The sequence below is a fragment of the Falco punctatus genome, assembly GCF_963210335.1.
Source record: "Falco punctatus genome assembly, chromosome: 15".
Taxonomy (NCBI): domain Eukaryota; kingdom Metazoa; phylum Chordata; class Aves; order Falconiformes; family Falconidae; genus Falco; species Falco punctatus.
Genome location: NC_137595.1, coordinates 4,852,290 through 4,865,515, shown reverse-complemented (window position 1 = coordinate 4,865,515; position 13,226 = coordinate 4,852,290).

Below are 13,226 nucleotides of genomic sequence, written 5' to 3'. Positions count from 1 at the left end.
CGCTGTGGGCTGCCTGTGGCTGTGGTCCCTCAGCAGGTGCCCGCCTGCCATGGGCCACCCGTGGGTCACACTCCCTCAGGGGTGGCGCAGGGCACCCCCTCCAGCAGTGCGGCTCCGCGGCCATCCCTCCCGCTCGTGCCTGCCGGTGTCTGTGCGGATCCCAGCCATCCCTCCCGCCTCACACCGCCTCAGCTGCCTCCCTGTGTCTCTCCTCAGGTGTTCCCTCATGCGCCTGGTGCCACAGGTGCCTCGGCTGCTTCTGGAACACGCCTGAGGGGCGGAGCCGAGCGGCCACAGCTGCAGGTATTGGTGGCCTGGAACCGGCTGCAACCGGCACCAGGCAGTTGGCGCTCTCCTGCCACACAGGCACTGCTGCAGCCCCTACTTACCGAAACCCCGCCGCTTGTGCCTGGTACAGGTAGGAATAAATCTTACTTGTGTGATTACGAGCCAGGGTGTGTCTGGCTAGGTGGGGTGGAGGGTGTGGGGATTGTTTTAGGTGGTGATTAGCGTTAGTTCCTGATTTTAAGTTGTGAAAAGGCCATCTGCTGCCGCCTGTGAACAAAAGACTTGCTTACGACACACAAAGAAAACTTTCCTTGGTTTTGGTAATGCTTCACCTGGAATTTAGGATATCAGGCAGCATACTTCACACTGCTGGAGAGAAGAGAGAGGTGAGGGCAAGGATCACAGGAGGCTTAGGAAACCTGCTCACCTGAAAGAGTTTTAATTGTTCAGTTTGATCAAGGAGAAGGGGGGCTGTGAGTCTCTAAGTGTCTCCAAATTGCTTCAAAGAGAAAGAGAATAATTTGTTTTCCATTGCTTCTGGGGACAGGATAAAGAATAATGGAATTAGGCTGCAGCAAGGCAGATTTAGGCTAGACATCAGGAAAAAAAAATCCAGTTGTAAAAATAGTTGCTTTCCAGAATATATTGATTGGGGAAATACTTGGAGTCTCTGTTACTGCAATACTTAAGGCCAGACTAAACAAGCATTTTCCAGGGATAATTTAAGCAGAGTTGGTCCTGCTTTGACCTATGAAGGTGAATTAGTTCAGTTCTCCACGTCCACCTTTTTGTTCTGTGATGCAAACTGATTGAAATGATGAAATAGATAAAATTTTGCTTTTGAGTTGGTTGCCTTAGGACAACAGTCAGGTGATACCTCTCTCCTGTCCCCTACATGGATGAAGGCAGAAGAGAGGCAGATTCATCTTGCTTCATTTCCAATAGTTCTCTGTCATAGAAAGGCTTTGCATTCCTGAAAAAGATGCTTCTTTTCCTATCTAATTTCTTGCTGTGGACTACCAGTTGCAGCACTCTATTTTCTTTGTATGGTTTTCCCTTTGTTTTAATCCCAACTGAAATGTATTTGGTGAAGATTTTGAACTACAAGGTTCACACTGTGTGCCAGTGCATGTACAGAAATGCCTTGATAAACCCAGGAGAATAACCTATCACATTTAACTTGCTGAGTTCATTAGAATAAATGGCTAATGCATTAAAAGATGAAACTTTATGATCCTTACTGGGCTTACTTGACTCATAAAGAATGATGTCATGAGATGGTGAATTTTTTAAATTTTTTTTTTTAATGTTAGCTCAAGGTAGTAATTGTGCAGTCTAACATATGCTAGTACAGCATGTAAAAAGAATGCCCCTTTAAAAATAGCAGACCATACTGAGCCTTCAAAATGTCACTACTTCTTTCCACTATCACTTGCTTATGGCAATCTTCTGACAATTTTATTGGAACGGATAGTTCATTCTGACTATATTTTAAGAGAGAAATTGCATGTATTTTTTGTTAATTAAGGAGGAGTTACTCTAAGGAGACATCACAGCAGATTGAGTAATTTTTACTTTAGAACATGGTTATTCCGTTTGTATGCTTAGATGATGCACTGGGTCTTCTGCCTGATGAAAGCACAGTTCTTGGTGTCTTTCACTCTTTGCACAGGCATGTTGCATCCCTCTCGCTCTGTCAGAGGTGTTGCTGTCTGCGTATACTTGCCTGAATTAAACTTGACTTTTACCTGGATTACTCAGTCACCACACCTTTGGTATTTCAACCCAGAAAACATTTAGGTCTGAAAGTATGCCATAATTTTTCAAATAAGTTTTCAAGTAGTAGATTTAAAAGTACTAAGGCTATTTTTTGAGAACAGAACTAGACTTAAGTGGTTGGAAGGGAAAGATTTCACTACTTTAAAATGGTCACTCTAACTGGGTTTTGGACTTATCCCATGGTTTCTGGCCTTTACTGATTACATGAATAAAATTATTTACTATATTTACCTCTGTTATTTGGTTTTATTTTATGTAGATATTTTGCCATTTTCACCAAAAAAAAATATCTCTTTTATATTTAGCTGAGTTCAGCTGTGTGCCATGCCAGTAATATTGATTGGCTGGGCTTGCTGTTCAGAAATTTGCACCACTGCTTAAGATATTTACTGGACTTTGTGTTTGACTGTAATATATCTAGTTGTAACGGAACAAAATAGAAAGAAGTTCACAAAAGAAACAGTTAGGAAGCATCAAGAATGACAGGTGACACCATATAAAAAAATTCTAAAAAATATTATTAGATTGTTCACTATTAGACTAAAACTCTTGCCATATCCACAGATGTTTTAAGGACACCTGATGATTAAAAAGATGACAAAGTATATTTTCAGTATTCTGCTTGAAAAAGATTTTCATCCACTGTAGATTCCTATCAATATATATATATATATATATACATATATGCAAATAACAATGCAGTCTTTTGGCTACACAAGTCTTCCCGTTTCAGACAAGGAAACCCTCATTTCCACCTCAACATGATTATATTATGTACAGGATCACATACATAATGCGTGCACAAAATTATGCTGTTTTTACCTTCATGCTCTCTGTGGCAAATTCAATTTGAATTTATTACCTACAGTGTGATCTGATAGCAGTCTATGGGCCAGGAAAATATTTTTGGTGAAATTTTAACAATCACATCACATTACCTAACAAATATGTTGTCATGTATTATTCTTTCAATTTCTAGATGTTTGACATGATGTTGATGTCGTCTGAGATGTAGTAAATGATCTAGAATAATGCTTCATGTAGTGTGTGAGAAAGATATTTAATGTTCTTGAATGTTCTTTAGCTTTGTGTCCATTTTACTGATCTGGAGCGGTAATTGGTCTGTTAGTAATACCTGCATAGTGCAGGTATGGCAGATGTAGCAGAATATTGTGGGAAAAGCCCTGTGCAGGAATCAGTGGAATGAGTGGTGTCATTGCTTTTGGATCAGACCTATAATCTTTACATTTGTATTGTCTGTACTCTGCCTGATAGTAGATATTTGTGTTACCAGGCAAGTTGAATGTGTTTGCTGCAAGGATTACTTCACGTATACCAAACTTCCATATTATGCTGTCTCCAGTAGATACCTCAAAAACTTCTTGAAATTCAGAACATGCTCTATTATGCTTTGCATTTGTATGTAAATGTTTTGGCTCGTTGAAAACTAGAATTTCATAACCTGAACTCTGACTGCCAGGGGTGTATACATATGACCAGATGCCTGACACTGTTCTTGGCTCTGTTTGGATCTCAAAAGTAGTCAAATCCTAAGATTAAGATCTAAGTTTGTTGTGTTCCAATCACTTCTCAAATTGTATTTAAACAAATGATTGCACCGTCTTTCCCCATTGCTTTCATTAGCCATGTAACATCCCAGATCCTCAGCTTCTCTTCCAGAAACTTTTCATTCTTTTAGACTACTTGTTTACTGACAGTTGTTCTCTTCTTACCTACTTGTTTTCAAAGGAGAATTTAAAATCATAAACAATATGTAATTGCAAAATTGTCACTTAATAGATGGGTTCATTGGTGACAACCAGGAAGTCGTTCTTCTTATGCTAGAATGCAAATCTAGTAAACAGGGGAACAAGGAATTTCCTGTACATGTAAGCTACACAAATGCATGCTGGAGGCATTGCAGGCTCCCTGTTTACCTGCATGTCTCTGGAACACTGTGCTGACAGAATATAAAATACAATGCATGTAAAAAGGAAAAGGAAGGGTATACATTCTGTAAATCTACTAAAAAGCCCTCAGAATTATTTGCATGAAGTAATGTGGAAACTGAGAGTATAATAGGTGTGGAGACCTTTTCTTGGTGTTTTGGTGATGGTTTGTGCTTAGTTTACTGCTGCACATATCATCTGAACGTGAAACTGTTTTCAGTGGTCAGAAATTTCCTGCTGTGTGCAGAGATTCAGTTCACAGCTGTATGGGGTAGACACACAGTTGGTGTTGAAGACTGAGGAGAAACGTGATCTATGTAGCATGCTTTGAAAATATAGGCAAAGTCATGCTAGACAATGCTCAGCTTCATGAAAAGATTCTGATAAAGCATTAATGCATGGAAAATATGAACGAACTCTGTTTTGTGATTCTCATTTGTCAATGTATGGTTAGTCCAAAAAGAACCAAAAAACCCAAATCACTGGATTTCTGCCTTTAGGTATAATATGACTTGCACTAGGTTTTTCCATACATGTTTGTGTATCTTCTTCAAGGGTCCTACTCACCACTGAGGTACTCATGTCAGGCAAGTGCTACATTTGCCTTGCCTTGTTAATACCTTCTATACAACGGCACTAGTTTTGTACCAAGGTACAGTCAAATCCTGAGAAACTCAAGGTGACAAATGACAATCCTGTCATTGCAGACGCTGACTCTCCTGCACAGTGTACTGAATTTTGGTACATCTGTGCGTTGGAATATTTCCCAAATATTAACTAATGAAGTGGGGAAACAGATGAGGAGGCATGTCTTGGGACTTCCTGTGTGACAGAACTGAGGTTTTGCTAAACATGGGACTGTAAGATGAAGAACTTCACTAGAAGCAGATGATTTTCAGCCTTCATAGAGCTGCAGTTATTCAGCTTGTAAATTTGTATACAGAAAGGAAAAATTTATTTTCTGAAATGTCCCAATACTAAGAGTCTTGTATTGTGATTTGGAGTATAAGGAACTTCCGCATTTTTCTGATGTTTTCAGTGAATGTAGTAACTTCCTTCAGGTTTGTTTTTTTTTTTTTGTTTGGTATTTTTTTTTAACTTATTTAAAGGGAAATTTTAATTAAATAGCATGTTTAATTCTGAAAGAGCCAGTACTTGTCAAAAAGTTAAATACTATGTTACACCTAATGCAGTGATATCACTTATATGTGGAACTGGAAAATACTGTTTTTACGAAACTAACATGCTTGTGTGTTGTGTGTTTTCTTAGAGGTAAGGAAGAGGTCAGGTTCAGTTTTGGCCTGGTTTTGTGCTCAAATTAATCTCTTTTCCTTTCCTTTTTGAGTATTTTTGTCTTGGAAAAAGTCTAGGACATCTATGTTGTCTGATGCAGGGACTCTAGTAAGATGGATGAGGCTATGAAGGAGAAGTACAAAGTGGAACAACACACAACTCGATTCAGACAATTTGGCTGAAATTTGGTACTTGATCAGGCCCAGTCAATTCCCAAGCAGCAATCTGACAAAGTCTTTTGTGTCCAAGTCTCCTGTGTGGAGATAATGGATGAGAGGAAAAAAAACATATATCTGAAGTGAAAGGGTTAAAGGTGGGAGTTCATTACCTTTCTAAGTGTGTTCTTACAGTATCCTATTTACTTACTGCAAACTGTCATAACTCCTGCAGTAGTTTGCAACCTATCTGAATTGCTTTAAGTAAAGATGATCAGATGGTAGGATTTTAAAGTGTCACAGGAATAGAGATCAATTTTTTTTTTTGTAAGCATGAGTCAAAAAGCCAGATTCATCAAATGTTGCTTTTGGGTTTTTTTGGTTTGTTTTTTTTTTTTTTCTTTCTTCTTTTTATTAAATAACAGCAATGCCAGAAGCTGGAGTTAAAGGAAAAATTAGCAAAGGAAACACTTCTTTCCTTGCAAGTGGTTTACTGTCTTGTATTTAAATGCTTTGAGTGCCTTAGTCATCACGAACAAATCCTGAGGGAATTGTATGTAAGACTTCAGCAAAAATAGTGTTTTACGTTCATACATTTTCAACTGAGAGTGATGTGTGGAATAGTACACAGTCTGTATAGCCTTAGATACTTCCAGATGTATCTCAGGGGCCTTTTATAATAGACTCCACTAGAGTAATTCACACTGTCCTTGGTTGTATTTAAGGACTATACAGCATAGTTGAAATTAACTTTAAACTGTTTTTCTATAGACATTTTTGTCAAATGTGGCACATGTATTCTTATGCAATTTTCCACAATGTCAGCTATGTACAGTACTGCTTGTGTTGGCTCAGTATAGCTGCCCACCCTTGAAGTCATTGTCTTTTTTCCATGTCTGTATTCTGAAAGTTGCTATGTAAGCAGCTGGTTCAATGCTCTTCTATACTGCTACTCAAAACCCCGGATCATTTCTGCAGAAGCAAAGGACCACCTGGGATGTCAACTTAGCTGTTTTTCAAATAGTTTTATGCTTTCTTTCCATATACATTTTATACTTTCTGTCCATGCTCTGTATCAGAAATTTCCCTGTAAGTAACTAAACATGAAATATCAGTCTCTGTTAGTTTGTCTTCCAGTAGTAGGTTAGTTTTTTGGTTTCTGGGCTGTTCCAAAACAATTTCCAAATGTTCCAAAATGAATCAGCAGAGTAGAATGGTTTTCCTATTCTAATAAATATAATAAACAAGTAGGCAGTGATTACTCTCCAGGGAGTTTTCCATATATATATTTAAATGCCAGTGTGCACAAAGGCCATAAACTGTTGAAAGGGTTTGAGCACGGTTCTCTAGGGTTTTAATACCTTTTCTGTTACTTTTTTTTCCTTCAAGCAAACTTGACACAAATTACTTTTTGGAATTCACTAGAACTCATGTTCTCTATTCTCCTTTTGAACTCTGTTAACATTTAACCAAACTCATCTTGACAGTTTACCTGATCTCTCTGGATTTACTGAAATCAACATGACTCTCAGTCACTTGACAGGAATTGGTTTAATTTGCAGGTGTGAAATGGTTGTTGCCAGCTAAAAGTACATAATACATCCAGGAAGACACTTTATTTTTAAGCCAATGACACAGATACTTTGCACTACACAGAGCACATGCTTATTAAGTTGAAAATAAAAAAGAAGGCTATCAACCTCTAAGTTTGGATAAATACTTTAAGGATCACTCTATTTAGAGTACTAAATCATTGATTAAACATGTAGAACGTTTACCAAGTACACTTGACAGTTAATCAATAATTCTTTGCTCTGTTCACCAGCATTATCGATATTTACATTCCAAATAAAACCTTCCTAATTTTATCAGTGCTATATTACTTCTATAAGCAGCTCTATTACTTCACTTTATAGACTGTGATGCTTAAGCAACTCACTTAAGTCTGCAAACTTTAAGATTCAGGTTTCAAAGACCTTTGACGTAGCAATAGTACTTCAGTATCAAGCAAATTGTGCTGTAATTTTGTTAAATCTTACTAATATTTAATTCTGATTTCTTGAAATTCTCCATAGTTGTTGACATAGACTTAATATTCTTTTTTGAAATAACTTAATAGGTGGGTTTTTTTGATACATAGTATAGCACACTCCAGTTTGGAGGTGGATAGAAGTGTGTAAAGGAAGCGATTCACAGGTATACTCCATGCTCCATGCAAAGGCACTTCTGAGGCTTTGGTGAGCTACAGTTCAGTCTTATTGGGTCTCTAGGGACTTAAGTGGTTATGCAGACTGAAGAGGAATTTAATGTTTCTGGTGTTTTCAAAACAGCTTATGCTTTTCAACTTATATGAGCTATTGAAATTCTTCATATGTAATTTCTATGTGATAGGAAAATAGTTGTTAAACTTTAGCTAACACTTAGATGTGATTTAGTATGGCTGAGAGGTTTTAAACTACAGACAACTGCTCTCTACATCCTTATCCCCCAATTTCTAAGGAAATTGAGTGTTTCTGTTTGGTTGTTTTTTTTCTTCCTCAGTAGTATCATGTTGTTGAAGCAAGTGAGTATTTTAAAATTATTGACCATATATTTTTTCCAGGAGAATGAGAATATCAGTGTGTTACCACATTCAGCCTAGAGTTTGTGTATATTATAGTGCTTTGTTAAGGAATTTTGATAAGAAATCAGGAAATAAGAAGTGCAAGTGTGTAACAATGTAAATAGTATGCTAATGTCTAGAACTTGTCATCAGCTTCTTTTCATTTTTGAAAAATTGTTTCCAGCATCTATCTAAATTAACTGTGAAGTTTAAATGAAAGCACACAATTCCTAAAACTTCATTTGTACATCCATTAACAGTATATGCAATCTTCCAAACACAGTTTAACAGCACCTCTCTGCTGGACTGATACATGACTAACAAATTATCCAAAATAAACACTTGGGTGAGATATCCTTTAACAAATGTTCAGTATATTTTAATTTACATAAAATGTGATCATTCTGTAGTCTGATGTTCTAATAATTCTTGTACTAATCTTCACTCATTCTTGTACTAGTTTTGAATTTTAAGATTGAAAAGTGTTTTGTAATGCTTTATAAAGAATTCTGATGCAAAGAAATAGTGAAAGTTTTCATTGGTTATGTATTCATGCAACTCAAGATACAACTTTCTGACTTGGGCTCCTCTTCTCTCTGCAAATCCAGGAACTAAGTGGACACGTTGCATGAGTTGATTTTGTATTTAGAAAGGTTAGAAGTTGATCAGTTTCCAGTTTCACTAAAAAGAAATTACCCCTGACAGATTTTTTTCGTTGCCAACAAAAGAGTGGTTTGGTGTGGTTTTTTTCTTATCCAAGTCAGTCCATTTCATTCGATGATAGAATAATACTGTTTCACAACTAACAGTACAACATCACAGAGGGAGGGCATGCTATTGAGAGTTCAAGCCTGAGCCCTGACACAGAAATACAGACAAAGGTATGATTTGTCATATGTCATATTATCTATAGTAGTGTAATAACTGATTGTGTGACTGCAGAGATCTTAGCGTGACACACCCATTTGATATAGTTTATGTGAGACTGTATTTCATTCTCCAAAATGATGGCTGACAAAATTAATCCATGCAGTCTAGGTTAAAATTAGCTCCGATGTGCCCAGCATTGCTATGATCTCCCTTGACTTGGCTGAGGAACGGCACAAATACACCCAATTGAGCAACAGATCAGCAGATATGACAGAACACCTTTGTTGACTATAAAGGTGCAAAATGGCTGCACAGAGCTTAAGCAATAGGTAGGTGATTAGTATCACATTCATATATAATATGCAAATGTGTTTCATGTAAAAGGCATGAGATTCCATCTTATTGAACTAACTAATCTCAGAGTGCTGTCTAAGAGTATCTCGAGAAAGAAGGATTATGGTATCACAAGCTTTAATTATAAACCTCAATTATGATCCTTCTGGGCCAGTCTTTGTCATTTTTGTAAATGCTTGCTTTCTCTGCATAAAAACAAAGGTTTGCATTATGTCTTCCTCTTTTTGTAACAGTATTTTAATTAAAAGTTCAAGTGGAACTGGAGTTTGGGGTAGCTAGCAAGAGTAGCAAAATCATTAATGAGTAACATAAACAAGTGCAACTTTTTCTCAATTAGTCTAATCCTAATATCAGAACTGGTAACATTCTCTAAACCTGTTTTGGTTTTGCACCAATTTTTTTCTTCAGTAGAAAAAGCAAAGCCACTGCTAAAATATGCATAATGTCACTCTGAAGAATGAGTTATTAATAAAAACAGTGATAAAGCTTGGTCCTGCTACTCGCAATGACAGAATTCTGTTGACTTCAGTGGGGTCAGGGCTTGCCTCTCAGGACTATAGACAATGCAGGGAGAAAAGGCAGCTGAAAGCTATTTTTGCATTTCACAGTCCTTGGGATGCTTTATAATCCCTTTTTAACGCAGAGCTGCTTGAAAGAGGCTCATGTTAAGTGCCAGGAACTGCCCCAGTGTCTGCTTGGAAACAATTTCTGATCTCTGAATAAATGATTAGTTGTGAATAGTACACTCATATCTGCAGTCTTTATCAGCCTTGTTTCTATCATGTGCAGGATTCTCTGTTTCTTTTCTACAGAGAAGGAACTAAACCGACAGCTTTATTTATGATTCGTGCTAGATAAAAATTTATAAGAATTCACAATGTGGTTATTATCATTTGGGATATTATGTGCCTGCATAAGTCATTGTATAAAGGATTAAAAGCCTAAAAAATGGTAATAGTAAGGCCCCCAGATCTAATAACTTTAGAGATTAAAATTAATTGAATTAGTCTTTGATCTTGGGTTTTAAGTTTTAAAAGAAAAGTTCAGTAGGCATTTGCCACTCTGTTTTCAAAGAACCAGCCGTTGTAAGTGTGGGGTTGGAATGCAATGGTACAATCATCTGTATGGAAAAAAAAGGACATAATAAACAAAGCTGAAGAGAAAATTTTCCATCTTGTTTTGTATCAAAGCAATCAGAACTAAAGTGACTGTTGTTTAGAGTTAATCAATATTTTAGCTTTTAATTTAAATTTGAGGTATGTTTGCAGAAATATCTTTACTAGTTGATGAGGTGGTAGTTAAAAATGGTGAAACCTTTTATACAACTGCCTGAACATTATTACTACATGGATTAAAGTAACACCTACATTATACAATATACACCTCTCAACCAATTAATAGTAGCTGATGTGCACTTATTCAAACTGCTTTGTTATAAACTTCAGGCAGGTAGTGAGACGAGAACCATTTATTCAAGATTTTTTATTTCTGTGTCAGGTCTGTAAGGCTTTATTATTTCAAATAATTCCATTATCGTATTTGTGTCTAATGCAAATGCCCTCCTTTTCCTCTTTTTTTTTTTTTTTTTTTTTTTTTTTTTTTTTCCAGTTACAGTTATGTAAGTAAGGTGTTATGTTACTACAAAAATCCTGGTATGATAGTCAAAGAAGGGTCTGTCTCCTGTTACTTTCCTTACTGTATCGGATGTGGTAAATGTGTATCTTCCTAGCTGCCTGCTTTGCTACAAGTCATGTTTTTGCAGATAACTTTGTCTTTATATTTGTGTTTCATTTTATTATTCAGAAAAGCTGTAAAACTCATTCATTGCTGAGTGAATACAGTGAATCCTGAGCACAAATATTTCTTCCTGTCAGATGGTGGTGTTTTATCTGAAGAGCTTTACAGTTACCAGGAATGTTAAAAGAGAAAGGAAAGGCAAAAACGTAGCAAAGCTACAGGAAATAAATATTTACGACATAGAGTTGGATATTTATGGCTGTCCAAGATGTGCTATGCTACCAAACAGTATCTTAGCAACTTTGAAAACCTATTAAAGCACCTTTAATTAGATCTCTTACCATTCACTTTTGCCTGCAGTGCATCTTCAAGCACGTTTTTGCATTTGTATGTGTCTGTATATGACAGTGGAATTTACTAAATTCCTGCCTTATGTTTGCTGTGATAATTAGTAAAGCACAATGAATATTTCAGAATGAATAATTTATCCCATTAATTTATCCTCTTAAGTAATATACAAACAGGATTCAACGATTTTTTTTTTTTTCTCCTGTTTTAAATTATGGATCAGTTGCAAGCATCTCTGTGAAACATGGATTCCTTGGTCACTTGAGTTGTGGTGATTACTTTTGTTCTTCAGATGATTTGCATGATAGCATTGTTTACTTTGTTGTCTTTAATGTCCACCTATTTGTTAAGTTAAATATTTTGCTAAATACAGGCAGATTTAAGGTACGCTTCAGTATGTGGCTGAAACAAAGCTTTCCAGTAGCAAAGAGCTATGTCCTTGAATCAAGACAGAATTTAATACTTGCCATATTCAAATCTATAAAGGATCTAATTTCTTCTCTCTCCTCCCCTCCCCAGTTTCCTCTGTTCCCTAAGTATTAAGGTGCTCTCAAACTTCATATTGTTATCCACCAGCAATGGGAAATTCTGCTTCTGGGAGGACAGTGGTGAAAGAAGAGTGCCATAGAGAGGGACAGTAACCAGAGTATGCTTGATTAGGCTGACTTGTAGTCCTTCAGACATACTCTGCTCAACCTCGCTGTAGTTCCTACCGTATTATTGCCTTTCACCTCATTGCACCACACCACAGACAGCAACCTTTTGTGCCCAGTGCCAAAACTGTGTGCGGTAGGCAGCACACCAAACTATTCCCGCTGCTGTCTTGCAAAGGTGCGTAGAGTAGGCTGCTCCCAGTCTCTGAAGTTCAGTGTGAGTCACAGGATGCAGTTAACCCAGCAATCCAGAAAAACTTCCAACCTAGCTTCCATAGGTGAAGAGATCATTAAGATAGCTTACTCAATGCAGATTTTTTGGGTAGCTAGTCCTTTGCATGTCATACATCAGTGTGATTTCTAAATGGATATATATCATCTTCATAAAACTATATTTTTCTGTAACAAACCTACATACTGTAATACATGCAGTTAATCGATAATCTCAGTAAAGACTGGTTAAGTAAAAGGCATAAAGTACCTGATTTACCCTGACATTAATAGGTAGCTTTCTCTTTGGCTTTAGTGAGATTTGCATCTGCGTGCTGACACAGAGTTTAGACACCATGACTCGTGCCATTAAATGATTATGACATGGGAAATTAGAAAAAGGTACAAACACTCAGGAGACTTCTTTATCTTTTATGATGCATGAATATCCTAGAAGTGACGGCCGCTGCTACTCTCTCCCCTTTTTTATGCTAAGATAATCCTTTGGGTTGCCTACTGGAGTATGAATTTGTCCTGTGACTATCAGCTACTAAAACATAGTCTTTTGATATCTTTCTGGGAGAAGAAGAAGAAGAAAAAAATCCTCTAAAATTGGAGGTCCTGACCCCCTTTGATCATAGCTGATAGAGATAAAATACATGGGTATGACAAAAGTCCTTTAACTGATTGGCAAATGTAATAGGAGTGCATTTAGTAGAATAGCCTGCAAAAATTGAGGTCAATGTTACCCCTTCAAGATCTAATAGGAAAACATGTATTTTGGCCCAGGAAGAAAAATGTGGTTACTGTCAATCTAATCTATGTTAAAATCATGAAAAAATGGAAAAAAATGGTGCACAAGAGAAACCATTCAGTGTAGCTAGTAAAACTTTTACATTCAAGAACAAGAAACCCTTGAACAATGAGTATCTTATGCTTGTGTAGCTTCTTCACATTTTAGTCATTCAAGAAAAAGAAACTTCTATTG